The sequence below is a fragment of the Ranitomeya variabilis genome, chromosome 4 (assembly GCF_051348905.1).
Source record: "Ranitomeya variabilis isolate aRanVar5 chromosome 4, aRanVar5.hap1, whole genome shotgun sequence".
NCBI classification, from domain to species: domain Eukaryota; kingdom Metazoa; phylum Chordata; class Amphibia; order Anura; family Dendrobatidae; genus Ranitomeya; species Ranitomeya variabilis.
The window spans coordinates 338,423,133-338,442,697 of record NC_135235.1 but is presented as its reverse complement, the minus strand read 5'-3'; the positions used below and the strand labels follow the sequence as shown (position 1 = coordinate 338,442,697).

Below are 19,565 nucleotides of genomic sequence, written 5' to 3'. Positions count from 1 at the left end.
GCCCAATGTCAAGTTTACGGTGGCATGAAAGGTATTGAATCTTTCCTGGAATTTTAAAGTTCTTGTTCTGACAGTCCAGATTATTAAGCTGTAATTGATATAACAGAAATAAGCAAAGGATTTGATGGATCAGGATGATGAAATTTAATTCTCCAGTTTAGCTATGAAAAGCTTGGCATACCAGATGGCCATTTTGCTGCTCATAGCAGTTCCAGAGCGTTGTAGGTATAACTGCTCACAGAAAAAGTTATGATTGAAGAAAAATCTGTTGAGTTTTTATACAGACTCAGAAGGGATCTCAATAGCTTCCAGAAACATTTGGCAGGCGTTTAGTCCATCTTCATGTGGGGTGTTAGACATCATGGATGTGGAATCCCTATAATCTAAGATGGCACCCTTGGGGAGGGGACCTTTTGTAGATAACTTTTTCAATAGGTTCATGGTGTCCTGTAAATAGTTGGCAGTTTTTCTTACCAGCAGTTTAAGAATATTCTCTACCCATAATGAGATTTTCTCAGTGAGTGCCCCAAACCGGAGATGATTAGCCTCGCTGGGTCGCCTGACTTATGAATCTTGGTAAGCGTATAGAAAATTCCCATTTTAGGATTCTCAGATATAATGTCCAAAATAGTATGGAATCTGAACACAGGCATCTGATGACCCCGTTCAACTCCCTCATATATTTTAGTAGAGTACATCAAGTTGGCATATGTAAGTTTTGTAGAGTACACCAAGTTGTGCAATAAATTAAAATAAATCAGAAATAAATTTAGTAATCCATGAATGACTGGTACACTTTGAAACAGTCTTTTATGCACAGGCCAGGTTTTTCAAAGCAAGCGTCACAATACCAAATGGTGTCCTTTCTTATTCCTCTTTTGTAACACTCTTGGCACTTTTTTTGCGACCTACCTCTCTCTGCAGTTTGCAGGACCTCACCTGGGCAATGTTGCCCTGGTACAATTCGGGCTCCTTCAGTTCGAGAGGTACTGGGGCCCTCTCCCTCCTGACTTCCAAATATTATGGCCTTGATCATTACCTCCTAAAACTGAAGGAATGTGCTGGTCTGGTGTACACATCATGATAGCACGTAAGCATTATACATTGCCATCTGTACAATGTGCATGAGCAGTTTTTTGTACCACACTTTTGTTTTCCACATGGCACTGTAAGGCTGGAGGACTTGACCAGAGAGATCAATTCCCCTCCTGATCTTATTGTATCCCAGGAGACATTCTGGCTTGGGGACCTGTGTAGAAGTACCTCGTACAGCGGTGGGGGCGCTGCTATAACCATGTATTGTGGTCAAGAAAAAGATATCCCTCTTGCCCTTATACTTGACCACCAGCATGTTGTTGCTATGGAGTGCCCACCAGGGCCGTGGGAATACTCGGTACCGGGCCAGTTCTTAAAGGGAACCTGTCACCACGTTTTTGGAAGATGGGATAAAAATAGCGTTAAATAGGGGCAGAGGTGGGCGTTACATTAGTGTGTGTGTTATGCGTTTATTACCCACCTAAGTTGCCGAAATAACTTTGCAAAGTCTCCGTTTTCGCCTGTCAATCAGGCTGGTCAGGTCACATGGGCGTGGTGTCTTCACCCAGATTTGGCGTAGTTTTCCGTTGGTGGCGTAGTGGTGTGCGCATGCCCAAAGTCCGGAATCCTCTTCCAGGGGATTTAAAATAGCGCGGTGTTCGTTATTGCATTGGTGATCGGTGGGCGCGGCCATCTTCCTTTGGCCGCGCGTGCGCAGAAGCGGCGCTCTGCTGGCCGCGGCTTCAGGAAAATGGCCGCGGGATGCCGCGCGTGCGCAGATGGATATCGCGGCGGCCATTTTCCTGAAGCCGCGGCCAGAAGAGCGCCGCTTCTGCGCACGCGCGGCCAAAGGAAGATGGCCGCGCCCACCGATCACCAATGCAATAACGAACACCGCGCTATTTTAAATCCCCTGGAAGAGGATTCCGGACTTTGGGCATGCGCACACCACTACGCCACCAACGGAAAACTACGCCAAATCTGGGTGAAGACACCACGCCCATGTGACCTGACCAGCCTGATTGACAGGCGAAAACGGAGACTTTGCAAAGTTATTTCGGCAACTTAGGTGGGTAATAAACGCATAACACACACACTAATGTAACGCCCACCTCTGCCCCTATTTAACGCTATTTTTATCCCATCTTCCAAAAACGTGGTGACAGGTTCCCTTTAAAGGGATGTGGTCATGGCAGCAGTGACCCAGTCCGTGGTTCTAGGCTTCCAATAAAAGAGTTAATGTAGTGAAAGGGGAATTGAATAAAGTTTATAGGGGAATTGTTCATGCAGCCACCTGTGGTACTCGGCAATAAATGTGTTAGCCGACGCTGCTTCAGAGTCCTCTGGGGCTGATGGCGATGCAGCAGAGTTGGTACTCTCTGAAGTACTCTAGTACAGTTTGTACATTTTGATTCCATACACTACCGTTCAAAAGTTTAGGGTCACTTAGAATTGTCCTTATTTTTTAAAGAAAAGTACAGTTTTTTCCAATGAAGCTAACATTAAATGATTCAGAAATACACTCTATACATTGTTAATATGGTAAATGACTATTCAAGTTGCAAATATCTGGTTTGTAATGCAATATCTTCATAGGTGTATGGAGGTCCATTTCCAACAACCATCGCTCCAGTGTTCTTATGGTACTTTGTGTTTGCTAACTGTGTAAGAAGGCTGATGGATGGTTAGAATACCCTTGAAAACCCTTGTGCAAGTATGTTAGCACAGCTGAAAACAATTTGGCTGATTAGAAAACCTATAAAGCTGACCTTCCTTTGAGCTACTTGAGAATCTGGAGCATTATATTTGTTGGTTTCATTAAACTCTCAAAATGGACAGAAAAAAAAAAGAACTTTCATGTGAAACTCGACAGTCTACTCTTGTTCTTAGAAATGAAGGCTATTCCATGCCAGAAATTGCCAAGAAAGTGAAGATTTCCTACAACGGTGTGTACTACTCCCTTCAGAGGAGAGCACAAACAGGCTCCAACCAGAGTAGAAAGAGAAGTGGGAGGACCCGCTGCACAACTGAGCAAGAAGACAAGTACATTATAGTCTAGTTTGAGAAATCGACGCCTCACAGGTCCTCAACTGGCAGCTTCAGTAAATAGTACACGCAAAATGCCAGTGTCAACGTCTACAGTGAAGAGGTGACTCCGGGATGCTGGCCTTCAGGACAGATTGGCAAAGAAAAAGCCATATCTGAGACTGGCTAATAATAGGAAAAGATTAATGTGGGCAAAATAACACAGACATTGGACAGAGGAAGATTGGAAAAAAGTGTTATGGACAGACGAATCCAAGTTTGAGGTGTTTGGATAACACAGAAGAACATTTGTGAGACGCAGAACAGCTGAAAAGATGCCGGAAGAGTGTCTGTTTCATCCTACAAGAGGACAATTACCCAACGCACATCTCCAAATTATATAAGAACTATTTAGGGAAGAGGCAGGCAGCTTGTATTCTATCTGTAATGGAGTGGCCAGCGCAGTTACCAGATCTCAACCCCATTGAGCTTTTCTGGGAGCAGCTTGACTGTATGGTGCGCAAAAAGTGCCCATCAAGCCAAACCAACTTGTGGGAGGGGCTTCTGGAAGCATGGGGTGAAATTTCTCCAGATTACCTCAGCAAATTAACTGCTAGAATGCCAAAGGTCTGCATGCAATGCTGTAATTGCTGCAAAGGGAGCATTCTTTGACGAAAGCAAAGTTGGAGGGAGAAAATTATTATTTCAAGTAAAAATCTTTTTCAAACCTTGTCAATGTCTGGACTAGATTATAAATTCATTTGGCAACTCATTTGATTAATAAAAGTATGAGTTTTCATGGAAAACACAAATTTGTCTGGGTGACCCTAAACTTTTGAACAGTAGTGTGTATATATATATATATATATATATATATATATATATATATATATATATATATATATATATATATATATATAAATAATGTACTGCCTTGCAGGAAGAACTGCTACCTCACATGTCACATCCATCTGTGTGTAAGCTTTCTAATTCTAGTTAATTGGTGCTAACAAAATCCAAACCACTACTTTGGGCTTTTGCTGCTGATTTACAAGACCATATCCAAATTAGTCCCATTTACTGGGCTATTCCGTGTGCTGCTATCTGCCCAAACACCACATTAGTAAGTATAACGCTGGCAGTCTCATGAGTTCTTCCAATGGTAGATGTATCTGCACAGAGAATATGACTCATTGTCATTCACACCTTGTGTAGTTTAGTTTTGTAGAACCAGGTAAGTACCATGAGTGTAGCTAAACAATACTTACATAATAATGTTTCAGTATTGGTAAATGTGTTCTGATGTATGCCATCACCAACGTTCCCCAGCCTACTACTCTTGGCCTCCATTATTTCATGGTATACAGTCCATGGTAATGTCCTACCACCCAGGCACAGTTGGATATAGCGACCTCCAGTGGAAACAGTACTATGTGCAACACCAGGACAATGACAGCTTGGGGCCCCAATGCAAGAAATGTGTCTGGGCCCCCCTCCCTGCCCGGGACACTGCTTATGATAAGGGCCATCTGGCAATGGGACCCCTGGAGCCTCAGGCCCCGAGAAACAAGCCAGATTGCCCTCATTATTACTCCCCACACCTCTAAAAATTACATATATTTATATTTTTTCCTCTGAGAAGGAAATATATACTGCATGTGTGTGTAATACACACACATATATATATATATATATATATATATATATATATATATATATATATATAATATCTCCAACCGTTAGCATTCAGTTCTGCTGGTTCCAGCGCAGACAGACTTGCAGTCAGGTGACAACTGGTGTCAGTGACGTCAGTGAATGGAAGACTACCAACATAGCTGACACTAGTGGGAATGGAGCAGTGGAGGGAGCTAAGGGCACAACGTAATGTAAGTCCTGCTCTTCCTCCCCTGCTCTCCCCAGTGCTGTACGGCCTGGGTCCCCCCCATTAGGATGCGCCGTGCAGGAGGACAGAGACGGCAGCTAGTGAGCTCTATCATCAGTCTGGTGGGGAAAGCGTTCATTGGCCAGCGTCTCTCCCTGTATGACACGCCCACTTTTTGATCTCCTACACTGTGCCCGCCGCTCTCTCCCTGGCTCTGGGTAGTCGCATGATTACAGGAGGGAGTGAGGGGGCCCGATGCTGCGTGACACCAGTCCCCTCTCACTCCCGCCTGTAATCTTGACTCAGTGGCCCCATAGCAGCTGCATACCTGTGCTGCTATGGGCAGTATTCCCCTGCCTTCAGGGGCCCCCCTCCACCTTCGGGCCCTGATACAGTTGCACCAGCAGTATGTTCACCTGTGGGCAACACAACTTTGGCAGTCAGTGATCGTGTCACTACTACTATGGGCAGCGTCGGACTGGAGCACCTTGGGCCCACCAGAGAAAATCATTCTTGGGGCGCACTATGTAGCTACATAGAAATAGATACAAGACCACCAATTGTGCGGTAAAAAGCGCTAATATCAGGGTATAATATAAGGTAGTTCACGTCTTAATTATAAGCACAAATACCTCAGTGACATCTTAATGCCAAAAGCAGGGCTACAAGTAACCCTTTAGATAGATACCCACTCCAAAGTGTGTATATATATATATATATATATATATATATATATATATATATATAGCCAGAGAAACAAGGAATCATCAGATATATTTAAGTAAAAAGATATATATTTTATTGAAAGTCCAACAGTAAAGCGAAAATTACCACCAAAAATAGTCATAAAAAAAGACACAAACGGACAAAGAGACAGAAAAGCCATAGGGACACCAGTTGCAACTGCCCGGTTATTAATAATATTAAAGTGCTTGTGCAATAATATAGCTTATGGTAAGGAGACTTCCTACAAAGAAGGGGATAGTCAAGTCACTACATCCAATCACAAAAAAACCCCTAGGGAGGGAAAACACTTACCACGGGCAGAGGCAAAGGTAAAGAGACCCTAGGCCGGTGCTAGATGACCCTGATGCGCGTTTCGCGTGTTCAATCCACCGCTTTATCAAGGGGAATACAGCAATACAGCAGCAAGGACCTTTTATGGTCACATGGAGAGTCACATGGTGTGCATATGGCCAATCAGCGTAGTTAGAAGCTGCGCATTCGCAGCGTGTCTCCCAGGTCCTGGAAGGTACATCTCGGCATCATGTGTTACTACACACGCACGGGGAGGGGGATTGTCCCCGTGCATGCGAGCAAGACAAGGAGACACGTCAATGTCCACCAGAGAGCGGGAGCGGCGGTACGCATGCGCACAACCACTGTACCACCAATGTGAGATCAAATAACCATTTCAGTACCATGGTATTACAGTCAGATAGTATGATTATAAGGGCAGTACACATCGGTTTTAGACCTATACAACTGCAGAGATATCACGCCTATGTATCATAAGAATATAATAAGAAATCATAACATCACATTACATAGTTCACATATTCAAATATATAAACATCATAAGCGCAATCAGCCGATTAGGAGGATGGTATAACAGACGATGTATCGGTAATTCCAATGTCCATGAAGAACCCCAAATCAGTCCCGCTGCAAAAATATGGAGAAAAATTAAAAACAATTAAAATACATAAAAACAAACTAGCTATCACCATATATAGGGGAATGTGGGAAGGACAAATCTATCTCAAAGAACCCAGGAACGCGGAGGCATATTGGGGATTTATTATCACAACAAATTACAGAAATGATGCAAATGATAATGACTCATTTAGGCCCCTTGGTCAGGCTATCCAATAGCACGATCCATTTTGCTTCCAACTGTGCAAGAATTTTTTTATAATCACCCCCCTGATCCCTAGGTGAATTACATCAATCCCCCTCACCTTAAACGAAGATGGATCACTGTTATGATACTGTCTAAAGTGACGGGGGATCGTCTTCAGGAGGGTAATATCGGTCGCTGTCTTGACCGCACAAATGTCCCGCACATGCTCCTGTATATGTACTCTCAGCTTTCTTGATGTAAGTCCAATATAATTTTTTTTTGTAAATTCTTTATTTAAGAATAAATGACAATACAGAAAACAAGAAAAGCATAATATTTTCATATAAGCTGAAGAACAGCATTCAACTTTCATATGCTATGGATTTAAAAGGGGAGGAACAGGAAAATGATGAGAAGGGAAGGGGGAGCACAACCTGGTAAAATTGAGGTAAGGGCAATTGGGTGATGTGGGAGGAAAGGAGAAGGTAGGGGAAAAATTGGAGGGAAGGGTAGGATAGGGTATTTAAACTAGTACAGCACGAAATGGTACCATAGTGTAAGTTTTAGCAAAGAGCCAATAAATTCTGTGAAAATACAACCATACAACCAGCTCTTACAAATAACATCCAGGGCACACGTAACGAAGCAATAGTGAAATCAATTATAGCCACTTGCTTGAAACTCTCTCCAAGGGGCCCAGATCCTAACGAACAGATCATGGGTGTTCATCTCCCAACTAGATAGTTCTTCGAGTCTCGAGATTTGGTCAATTTTGGACAGCCATTCAGGTATTGTTGGGGGGGAATCATCCTTCCAATGCAATGTGATTAAATGTTTTGCGGCAGAAAAGTAATAGTGGTAAAAGTCTGTGTTTCCTAGGTCTGTAGTTGTTAGATGGGCAGGAAACTAGAACCTCAGGGGCCTGTAAATTAGTTTTAATTAACTTTAGTCTCTTAAGGAGCTTATTAATCTCCTCCCAAAATTTAGTCAATTTAGGACATTCCCAAAAAATATGAGTGTGGTGGCCCAAAGAGCCATGACACCTCCAGCATGAGCTATCGTTTAACAGTCCTAGATGGGTCAACTTAACAGGAGTCAAATGCCATCTGGTCAAAATTTTGTAGGCGTTTTCTTGAAGAAGTATACATCGGGAGAATCCTCGTGCATTGGCTAGCATTTTTGAGGTTTGCGTCTCTGTAAAAGTCACCCCCATCTCCAACTCCCAGGAGTGAATAAATGTAGGTTTAGAGTAGTTGTTGATGGAGTTGAGTTGAGTATAGACTCGAGAAACGCTTTTCATTTCGGGGTAAGGGGTTTTATACATTATATCAAGCCATGACCATTTGGATTTATGGGGAAACTTCTTTTTGAAACTAAGGAGTGTGCGTCTAATATGTTGAGTTTGAAGGAAGTTTTTGGGTCGTGTCATGGCACCTGTAGGCCAAATCTCTCTATGAAGGATATTCTCATTATAGAAGTTCTTTAAAGGTTCCTTGGGGAGTGAAGACCATAATCCGTAAGGGTCTTATTAGGACTAGGAAGTGGACCCTCTGGGTCACGACTTCAGAGCCCCCGAGGACGAGTGAACCAGATGGTACCACCCCCTGTACAGGGAGTGTTAGGGACAGGCCCAAGGAGGATGAAGCCGCGACAGCCGGAGCCAAAGGGACAACTGAGGATAGCGCAGAGAGGGAACAGAAGAAGCTGGAATGGCGGAGGTACCAGACAGATGGAGGAAGCAAGTACTGGGCACTAACCGGTAGGATGCTTGCACTTGACAGAAGGAGACAATGGAGACTCAGGACTGGCAGGATACGGCAGGACCACAGGGCCGGCTAGGTAAGACAGGAACGCAGAGCCGACTGGATACGGCAGGAATGGTGGAGGCAGGAACGCAGGACTGACAGGACACGGCTGGAATGCAGGACTGGCAGGACACGGCTGGAACACAGGACTGGCAGGACACGGCAGGAACACAGGACTGGCAGGACATGGCAGGAACGCAGGACACGGCTGGAAAGCAGGACTGGCAGGACACGGCAGGAACACAGGACTGGCAGGACACGGCAGGAACACAGGACTGGCAGGATACGGCAGGAACACAGGACTGGCAGGACACGGCAGGAACACAGGACTGGCAGGACACGGCAGGAACACAGGACTGGCAGGACACGGCAGGAACACAGGACTGGCAGGACACGGCAGGAACACAGGACTAACAGGACACGGCAAACAGAGAAGGTAAGAGACACAGCGATGATAGCAGGGATCAGAGCCAGGGAACCTAAGGGAATGCTGGCGGAAAACCAGCAAACGCAATAGATGCAAAGGAGTCTTACCCGGTGCGATGCAGGGGAGAAATACCCGATGGGCGCCACCATATTGGGGGCTGAGCCAATGGGTCACGACCTCCCAGAAGTCCCGGCGGTGAGAGGAGCACGTCTGCGCATGCGCGGACCGCCGAAGGGACGAACGCCAGGGAATCCAGACGGAGAGGAGCGAGGAGGAGCGTCGGGAGCGCACCGGCCGGACAGGTAAGTATCGCGTGGTGTAACAGTACCCCCTCTCTTACCCCCCCTCCCTTTAGAACTAGAAAGTAACCTCTTTAAAACTAGAGGAGCATTGATATTTTCAAGGGGCTCCCAAGACCTCTCCTCGGGTCCAATCCCCTTCCAGTCAATCAAATAAAAGGTCTTGCCCTTAACAGATTTCTTAACGAGAATAGTCTTAACTTCAAAAGAGGCATCGGAAGAAATAGGTTGGCGAGAACGTGACGAGACAGAATGAAAATGATTGAAAATTGCAGGTTTGAGGAGTGATACATGAAAAGCATTAGGAATGCGAAGGGAAGCGGGCAATTTCAATTTGAATGCTACGTTATTAATTCGACTAGAAATCTCAAAGGGACCGATGTAACGTGGACTTAACTTCTGAGAGGGGACTTTGAGTCGGATGTAGCTAGAGGAAAGCCAGACCTTATCGCCTGGTTGATAAGAAGGGACATCCAAAATAAGAAGGGACATCCAAACGCTTTTTATCAGCATACCTTTTCATTCTGCTACTGGCCTTTTCAAGGGCCTCTTTAGTCTCCTGCCAAATTTGGGAAAACTCCTGGGACAAGGAATCCGCCGCCGGTACGCCTGAGGTGGGGAGAACAGGGAGAGGAATGCCAGGATGTTGCCCAAAAACAATAAAAAAGGGAGACTTAGATGAAGATTCGCTAATGTGGTTATTGTAGGCGAATTCTGCCCAAGGAAGAAGAGACACCCAGTCATCATGGTGAGCATTGGTAAAGTGATGAAGATAAGAGATGAGGATTTGATTAACACGCTCCACCTGACCGTTGGACTGGGGATGATAAGCAGAAGAAAAATCTAGCGATACCTTCATAATACCACAAAGCGCTCTCCAGAAACGGGAGGTAAACTGGACTCCTCGGTCAGAGACGATATGCTGAGGGAATCCGTGGAGATGAAAAACTTGAAGTAAAAAAATCTTCGCACGGTCAGGAGCAGATGGAAGTCCAGGTAGAGAGATGAAGTGGGCCATCTTGGAAAATCTGTCTACCACCACCAGAATTGCAGTGCAATTAGAGGACCTCGGTAAATCGGTGACAAAGTCCATAGCGATATGAGTCCAGGGAACAGATGGCACAGGAAGTGGAAGCAGAGACCCAGAAGGCAGCTGTCGGGGAACCTTATTCCGAGCACACGTGAGTAGTAGAGCGTAGGGTAGTTTCCTCAAACTCAATTTGACAGGTGGACCCGCCCCTATCAAAGTGTATCAAAGTGTGTAACCCCACCCCTCCCTGGCAGCCAGCTGTCCCTCCTTGTCTGGCTGTCAGCTTTTGATATAGTTTAATATTGTTAATACTGAAGTTTATTATCCCAGTAATTGTTTTTATATTAGATGCTTATATGTAACTGATATGAATTTGAATGAGCCTGTGTTTCTGCAGTATTATTTGATAGTGGAATTCTCATTTATGTGTTTTATAATGGGCACATTATGTATCTGGCCATATTACAACACCCGCAAGTATGAAGCGCGGTGTTTTACATGTTTATAAAAAAGCAAAGACACGGTATTGTTATTCTATCCTCACCTACTGTATTCTCACCCATCCCTTGTAGATTGTGAGCCTTCGCGGGCAGGGTCCTCACTCCTCCTGTACCAGTTATGACTTGTATTGTTTAAGATTATTGTACTTGTTTTTATTATGTATACCCCTCCTCACTTGTAAAGCGCCATGGAACAAATGGCGCTATAACAATAAATAATAATAATATTCTCATTTATATGTGTTTTATAATGGGCACATTATGTATGTGGCCATATTACAACACCCGCAAGTATGAAGCGCGGTGTTTTATACGTTTATAAAAAGCAAAGACACGGTATTGTAAAAAATGTAAAAGATTTTATTGTAAAATAAACACATCTCAAAGACATTTCAATACTGTAAAATTCTTGCAGAGTATAAAAGCAAACACATTAAATAGTATCACAAGTACAATGAATATACAACATTACACTTCTTACAAAATAAATAATATAGTGTTACAAGTCATGTACGTCATTTATCCACTACATTCTTTACATCGTGAGCCACATGGTTTGTAGCATCGGTAGAGACCTTTTTTTAGGTAGCAGAGTTCCGCGTGTGGTACCTAATGACGGGGAATGTAAAGATTGAATTGTACGCGGCGTCGGAGATAGCTTCTGCGGCGTAGATACAGCGTGTCTCGCTGCTGGAAATTTTTAATTCATCTAAAAGCTTCCTAGTAGTGGGATTACCAACAACTGTAGACGGTATATTTAGCTCGGCCATAGCCTGCATAAATGAATCCCAACCCGGCGGTAAATTTGTGCCGGTCAGAGCATGGCTCTGCGTAGTACTACGTACCAAATCCAGTAAGTTAGACCCCGGTATTACGGATCCTTTGAAAATAAATTCAGCTTTATTATTCCAGGCTGTAACATTTCTATTCTGTAGTAACCTGTTTAGTAAAAATTCAGCATTCTTTTTATATCTTTGGTTTATATGGCTGACAATTTCAGTGATCTCTTGATTTTTATCAGAGTCGGTATTTGACAATTGTTGCTGACCAGGATCAGGAGTGCTAACGAGATTTAAAGCCGTTACTTCTTTTGAGCTGTGCCGCGTATGCACCAAGTAGCGCTGTAGCACGGTGCTATACATTTTAATTTTCACATCATAGGGAATGTCGCGACGTTGTAAAATGTCACTAATTTCACCATCAAGGCGACGAATAACGCTGTCGCGTATGTTATCTGTAGCACCGGTTCTTAGTTTTTCTAGCTCCTGTTTGGGGACTAGATACATTTTCTCTGTATGCTCCATTATCTTCCTGCGAGCAGACTTGTTATTATAGGGATTGCAAAAGCTAAAAGAGGGCCGATAAACCCTCCGGCCTGCTTTAGTAGCCGCTTCTTTTTCTTTATGGGCTGAGATCTGTCGCTCAGGGTTCTTATAGCTTTACGCAACTTCTTTAATATGCCTTTTTGGCGCTCTTTCAGCGGAATCCTGCCTTTTAAGATGTTTAAAGCAATCTTGCCTATGGCTGTAATTAAATCATTGCTTGCATTGCGCAAAATAGACTTTCGGACAGCCGGGGTTGCCTTCACCAGAGTTTTTAAGAGAGCCCAGTTACGCCGGAGTCTCTCAGACATCTTTACAGCACAACGCACACAGCGTAGAATGTCTGATACCTGGGTAAAATTCACTTTTTAGAAGTGTTTTTCTTTTGAACATAAACAGCAGGCAACGCTGGTGGAAACAAGCCAGTCCTTAAGCGAAGTTCCTCAGGGGTATTAGCTCTCAAATATTCAAGCAAATACCCATAAGGTTCCCGCGTGGCATCCTCAAAAGCTTCTAGGAAAAAACGTGTTTTTCCGGGATACATCTGGCGAGCTAGAGTTAAAATTTGTAATATATCTCGGGGGTTATTAAAAAGCACCATGTATTTTGTGTTTAAATTTATCGTACGGCTTTTCTTACCCTGACAAAATATGTTTTGTACCAGGTAGAAAATGCTGAGATTTCTGTGGTGCACATACTTGGTAAAGGCTTTTTCTATCTCACAATTTTCACTAGCACTCTCCATGAGATCATCAACAATAGCCAAATTCACCTTCTCCGGTGGGAATAATTCGTCATCTACGAATGTATTCGGCAGACCCTCCACAAATCTGGCGTGGGGAAAAGAGAGAGAGATTTCATCATATAGTTTTTGCCAACACGAATAAAACCAAACAATATTATCAGGTTTCTGAGAAAAATTAGTTTCAATATTATACAGCAGTTGTTTTACAAAATAGCTCTTTCCAGAATTAGACGGCCCTGCTAGAATGCATGAGAATGGATGTTGCAAGCGTGTATCCATCACCACAATACTCGGCTAATACCCAAAAGGTAGGGTTGTGAAACCGTCAATTAGTCGCCGCTTTGTATAAACGCACTTTTGTGTTTTGTGTAACGGCCTCGTTTCAATCTCCCAGTACTTTTTATTTCTTACAATGGACGGTTGTTGTACGACAATACGTTTCTGTGTATCTGTGTCAGAATTGCTCGGGTAGTCCAGAACTAGATCTTTTAGACTGTTGAAATTAATAGATTGAGAGTTACCAACATTTAGTGTTATACCCTTAACTTTTAAGACAGTTTTACCGGTGTTGAGTTTGTACCCGTAAGTTTTGGGGCCCGCGGATACAAATTCTGTGATGTGTGTACCGTCGGGTATTTCACTGGTCAGCTCCCCCAGGTAATCGCCTAAAGGCGGCTGCCACTCACCATCTCTCTGTACAAAAATAACAGAATCTGTGTCGTGATAAAGGCACCTCTCCTGCAGCCGGTCCAGCAGCGAATAGAGCTCTAGCCGCGCATACGCTGTTGTAAAACACGCTATAAAAATGTTTGTGTTTTTGTTGACGGTGTGGTGACCTTTTGCATATTTCCAGTTAATGGTTGCAGTGTCATCATCAAGGAAATATAACATCGAGATGTCATAGTAAGGCAGGAACAAATACTTAAAAAGCTCATCTGGATCCCTAACAATGCTGGTACATGATAGATTAGATCTCTGAGCAAACTTCCCCCATAAAGAATTTAAGAAAAGCTTGGAGATCTGTCTCTTAGCAGGGTTGACAGCTATATTTTCAGGTCGTAATTGCACACCTTCTTTTTCAAGAAAGGAGTCAATGTACTGCCTTTTCTTGACCTCATCAGTGCACCAGCTAGGGTAACCAGAGGCTTCCTGCTTCTCCCTCAGATGTAATTTAATGTAGGGTGCAAACAGATCATCAGTGGTTTTAGGAAAATGCCATATTTCATAGATGTGCGCGATCCGATACCCTTTTTCTATCGCCATCTCGAGCTCTATAGTGCACCAGGTGCCTGACAATGCACGCTCTTCATCACTATGCGCACAAATATCTGCCTGGGAATTTACAGCGCATGTGTAGCATAGGGGAAACATTAATTTTTTGTTGAGTTTTACCGGTAGAACTGGAAGTCTCCCCTTCTGCCAGCTGGTGATAGAGCTTAATGGCGTTAGTTCGCCCGCCATAAAGCGCATCACGGGGGTCTAAAGGAACGGGGAATTCCATCTGGTGGAGAAATGATTGAAGGTTAGAATCATTTTCAACCATTTCATTCCACTCATGCTCCCACATCACTCTTATTGTGTAGCCGCAGGCCTGTAAGTAGCGCTTTTTAGCTAAAAAGGTGTAATATAACTGACCGTAGGACGTGTTTGTGACCTTATTCGTGTCATTTTCATTATAGCACACGGGACACCCGTGGTAAAAACATCCCTGAAATTCAAAGGCTATGTGTTGGCCATTAACATAGGCATAACCATCTAGAAAATATTTCCCGACTTGTTTTTCACCGCCTTTCAATGCGTGGCGGATGTCGATGTTCTCGGAGTGGGCTACATACATGAGCCATTGTATAGCCGGTGACGAGTAGCGCTTTTTTGTCTTGTGATAATTATCACCAGGCAAAATGCCGATGGTCTTTTTTGGAAGAAATTTAACCTGTACATTGCCATACACACTGAGGCCAGAGTGATGAGCTGAAAAGGATCAACACATCTGCTCACTACAATTGTTTGCCTTTGACGCTTACAGTATTTTTTTACATTTTTCTGTGTCATCTGCATAATACGCTCTCTATAGATCTCGCAGGCGTGTCTCAGAATTTCAACATCTTGTTTGCAATAAGATTTTAGCTCAGCCTTGAAGTCAAAAGTTGTATTTACCTGTGTCGCATACCACTCCAGGAACTCTACCTTCTCACCAGGTGACATGTACTCCACCCCATAATATTTTACATCAGGTATGGGGCCTACATAGTTTTGGTTTTCTCTGGTATTAAAAAAGTGTGGAAAATGTCCTTTGCCACCCGAAAAGCCCATGGCCTGTGGTAATTTACTGAGTTTCATGTGGATAAAATTTAGAGAGTCTATGAACCTTATAGACAGATCGGGTAGCGTCACACACAAGAGGCGGCCACCTCGGGTTATCAACTTTACCTGTAGTTTTTCAGAAATCAGTTCCTTAACAATAAAGTATGAGTCGTATCTACCACCATTGTGGGTAATAAATGCGTGATCTGAAAATTTACCGCTTGTAAAGAACTGTACAAAGTCATGTGTACAGGTATCACCCTCAAACTCCCAGGAGGGGTGACCATACAGCGTAGTAGCATAAATGTAATTTGGAATGTGTATGCCTGTCTCCTGCATACATTCAAAATCATAAAAGATATAACAATCCGTCTCATCCTGTGCTACATACCACCGCATGTAACAAAGATGAGCATCAAATTTATTTATACGGCCGCGACATACAGGGCAGCATTACATTTATGCTCAGTCTCGCTATTTCTGAAAACAAAACGGTTGCATTTATCACAAAATGTTTTAAGCCTGCAGAATGTTAAGTCGGCTACACCCAATTGTGTGTGATAATCTAAGCATTCGCTCGATCGGCAGTAAGTCCTGCAAATAGGGCACCTGGGCTGTTGCTCACCAGCGGTTTCTACACAATCATCTCTCTGACACGACTTACAAAAATACTGCAAAAGTAATCAGCACCGATAAAGCCCTTCATATTTTTGATACCGCAGTAGTGGTGATCATGGAACAATATGAATACGGTTTTACCATTAGCTGTATTGCCGCTCTGAAAGTGGCGCCAGTCACCCTGACTATAGTACAGTACTTTAATGGTGACCCCCAAATATTTTTCAAATGCAGGAATGTCGCTAAAGCTCACTAACTGACCATCAGGGATGCCCAGTGCTGTGTGTATGTTTTTAGAGCGGTTCAGTAAATCGCCATCAGCGAGACCCGTGTCGTCCATCAGGGCGCACACACTAGCAGCCAAACACAGATTTGTCGTGTAATTGTTAAAATCATACAGCCATTGCTCGCTATAGATTTCAAGCGCCTTTTTTGTTTTACACCACCACGGCGGTTTTTAATGATGGTGACGACTAGCTTTAGCGAATTGGTTGCTATGCATTCAGCGTTACTTTGAAGTGTACGGGCAACGGCATTTAAAAAAGATTCGGAATTAAAATCTTCCCTGGTCTGTTTTGTAGCGAAAATAGGGTCTAGAGTATCGCCACCTTCAAGTCTTAACTGTGCAAAGTCACCAGGTTCAATGTCCCTGATGATTCTATCCAGTAATGACTGAATGCTGTCATGAACAATATTCACACCCTCTACAAATGATTGTACACGCTCCAAATTTACAAATCTAAAATGATTTGTATGTATATGCCCGTTCAAATTGCGGAGAGGCCTATGATGATGATAGATGCGTTGTAAAAATACTGCATGACCGTTGTACAACACATCACCATCAGCGGCTGTGTCAACGTCTGAGGCTTGTGAATTTTGTGTAGATGTATGCAGGGCATCTGCAGAGTTGTCTCGGCTATGTGAATGCGGGTCTGCCACATGTGGCTGCAACTGTGGGGCCTGTAGCGTTGTTGCAGGACACAAGCCACCACGATGCCTCCTAGAGCATAGCGCGCGCCTGGCGCTGACCAACAATTTTAGAGCCCTCTTTATAACTCTAGCCCTATTATAGCTGGGTGGTGTTGATTTAGGTGGTTTATGCATACCGTGGCTGACCATATTCAGTCATAATGGGCTAGCGGCAGCTGTTGTCTCGCCATCCAGCTGCAGATTCCGGAGTGCATATAGTTCGGCCTTATTAGCGTGTGTTGGGGTTTGTGTTGATAATAATTTTTCAAAAGTATCACAAAAAAACATTATGTTGGGGCCCCAGAGTTTGTAGCGTAAGTAGCGCGTGAACAGCTCCTGAAACACAGTCATTTCAGCGACCCCCCAACCGATGGATTCATGCGTCAGATTTGTAGATGGCGCTTGAATCCTCGGCTTTTTACACAACTTAACACTCGCTGGTAAAGCCCTCTTTAACCGTTTCTTAGCATTAACAGAGTTAGATACACAAGCATGAGATGTGCCACCCAAATTAGAGGCGCCTGTGGGGACAGTGCCAGAGGAGTTAGCAGGTGCAGTTAGATATGCCGCTGGCGGCTGCATAGTGTGTGACATACATATAATGATCGGTTCTACGGCTGATTGCTTACCATCAGCGAGCTGATCAATCGCGTGATCAAGCGCTTCACCAGTCAGTGGAGCTGTGACACCCACGACGCCGGATGTGCTTGCTGGCTCTGTAATATGCTTTGTTTTTCGCTTATGTTTTCGGGGTGCCTCTACCATTTTTGGATATAGTAGCGAGGGGTCATTCACACGGCTGATTGATGGCTGTCCAGCACTTGAATGGGGTATTTCACGCTGGACGCTGGACCAGGGTTTCCCAGGCCGTGCACCACACAGGTCGACGATACCGGGGCTGTTCTAACAGGTCCATTAGATGACTGTATTGCCGTCCACACTGGTACTGCACCATTCTCGGAGAGCTGTAGCGGCTGTAGAGGTGCTGGAGGTGTTTTTCTCATGACTTTGCTTTTAGCTGCAGGAAAGATTATACATGTGTCAGATATGTGCGCGACCGCCGGGTGTTGCTGCGCATAGCTGCGGGAAAGATTATACATGTGTCAGATATGCGTCAGATATGTGTCAGATATGCGCCAGATATGTGTCAGATATGTGCCATATATGTGTCAGATATGTGTGGGATCAGGATCTCATTGGAGAAGCACATGTATCATTGACTGTACAGAGAGTGTGCACGTATATCAAAATATACACTTACGGGCTAGCGATATGGGGCGGATGACTGCCGTGGCGGCTTCTGGAGCTTCTGTGGGGTTCTCCATTAGCAGGTGTATATTCTCTTTTGTGAAAATCCTTCTAGGCTTCAGTTTACAAGCTATAAATAAAGATATAGGCCTTAGTAGTGACGAGGGGGATTTTCTCAGAGCGGTTGTGCAAAAACACGTTTTCATACGATTGCTACCTTTTTCTTTCTTGCTCGCAGGTCCTCGCGGTTTTTTAGGGGCTCTAGAAACAGGGCTGTTTCTCGGTGTGGGGGTCTGGTACAACAGGTCTTCAACGATCATCTGATTGTGTTCCGAGGTAGCTGGTTCTGGAATCTGGTCGACATCTGTAAAGAATGAATATATATTTACACGTCTAAATACTTAAAAGAGATTCATGTCGGCATCTGTAAAGAATTAATATATGATTACACGTCTAAATACTTAAAAGATATATATACACACACACACACACACACACGCACACAGACACACAACGCACCTATGATGTCTTGGGCAAAATCCCATGCATCAGTCTCATCAGCGATACTATACTCAGCTCCGGTTGTATCGCACTCCAGAGCAGGCACGCTGCAGATGTTAAAAATATCATCCGGGATGTTCCTGACAAGTTCATCTTAAACAAGAAAGAATAAAAAACAATATAAATAGAATATACATAACAGCACTTACTTAGAATGGTACACTAACAGATGCATTTATATAAAGCTTGAAACATACCTAATATTGTATCCTCAAGTAGGCCGGAAAAAGCCAAAAAATTTTGGGATTCCATCTAAATTAAATTATCCGTGTAAATTTTTGTGCTATCTATATTAATTTCACACCACAAATATTGTTTATACAGTTAAACTATATTATACAGCGCAACTAAATTTGCGAGTGCGGCATAAATATGTTTATACTAACCAAACATAGGTAATAAGTACGCGCTGAATACGCTAGTTAGGATGTATTAACAGCTGTTAACTACTGTATTACACAAATCATGTCATAATAAATATATACGCTTAAATAATAAATATGTTTATACTAACCAAACATAGGTAATAAGTACGCGCTGAATACGCCAGTTAGGATGTATTAACAGCTATTAACTACTGTATTACACAAATCATGTCATAATAAATATATGCTTAAATAATAAATATGTTTATACTAACCAAACATAGGTAACAAGTACGCGCTGAATACGGTAGTTAGGATGTATTAACAGCTATTAACTACCGTATTACTCAAATTATTAAACAAATAACAACCTTAATTATGTTTTAGAGATGCGTAGTTAAATATAATTAAGCATTTGCGAATAATAAGACAACTGTCTTATATACTTACATTTCCGAATAGCTCAGAGATTAGACTGCGTCTGACTTCTGGTGGCTGTACAGGACTACAGACAGCTGTATTTATTCTGTGTGTCAGAAAGCAAGCCAAGTGTTAACACCCAGAAACACACCCAGTTGCGCCCC

The 19,565-nt window shown here is 43.4% G+C and overlaps 1 long non-coding RNA gene across 1 annotated transcript; it reads right to left on the bottom strand.

The window, feature by feature from the left end:
- Nucleotides 1-17,700: 17,700 nt before the first annotated feature.
- On the bottom strand, nucleotides 17,701-18,300 carry LOC143768909 (uncharacterized). The gene is made up of 3 exons (XR_013214113.1): nucleotides 18,273-18,300; nucleotides 18,069-18,185; nucleotides 17,701-17,825 (listed from the first exon to the last, which is right to left on the bottom strand). It is a non-coding gene; the product is annotated as an uncharacterized LOC143768909 (long non-coding RNA).
- Nucleotides 18,301-19,565: the final 1,265 nt, after the last annotated feature.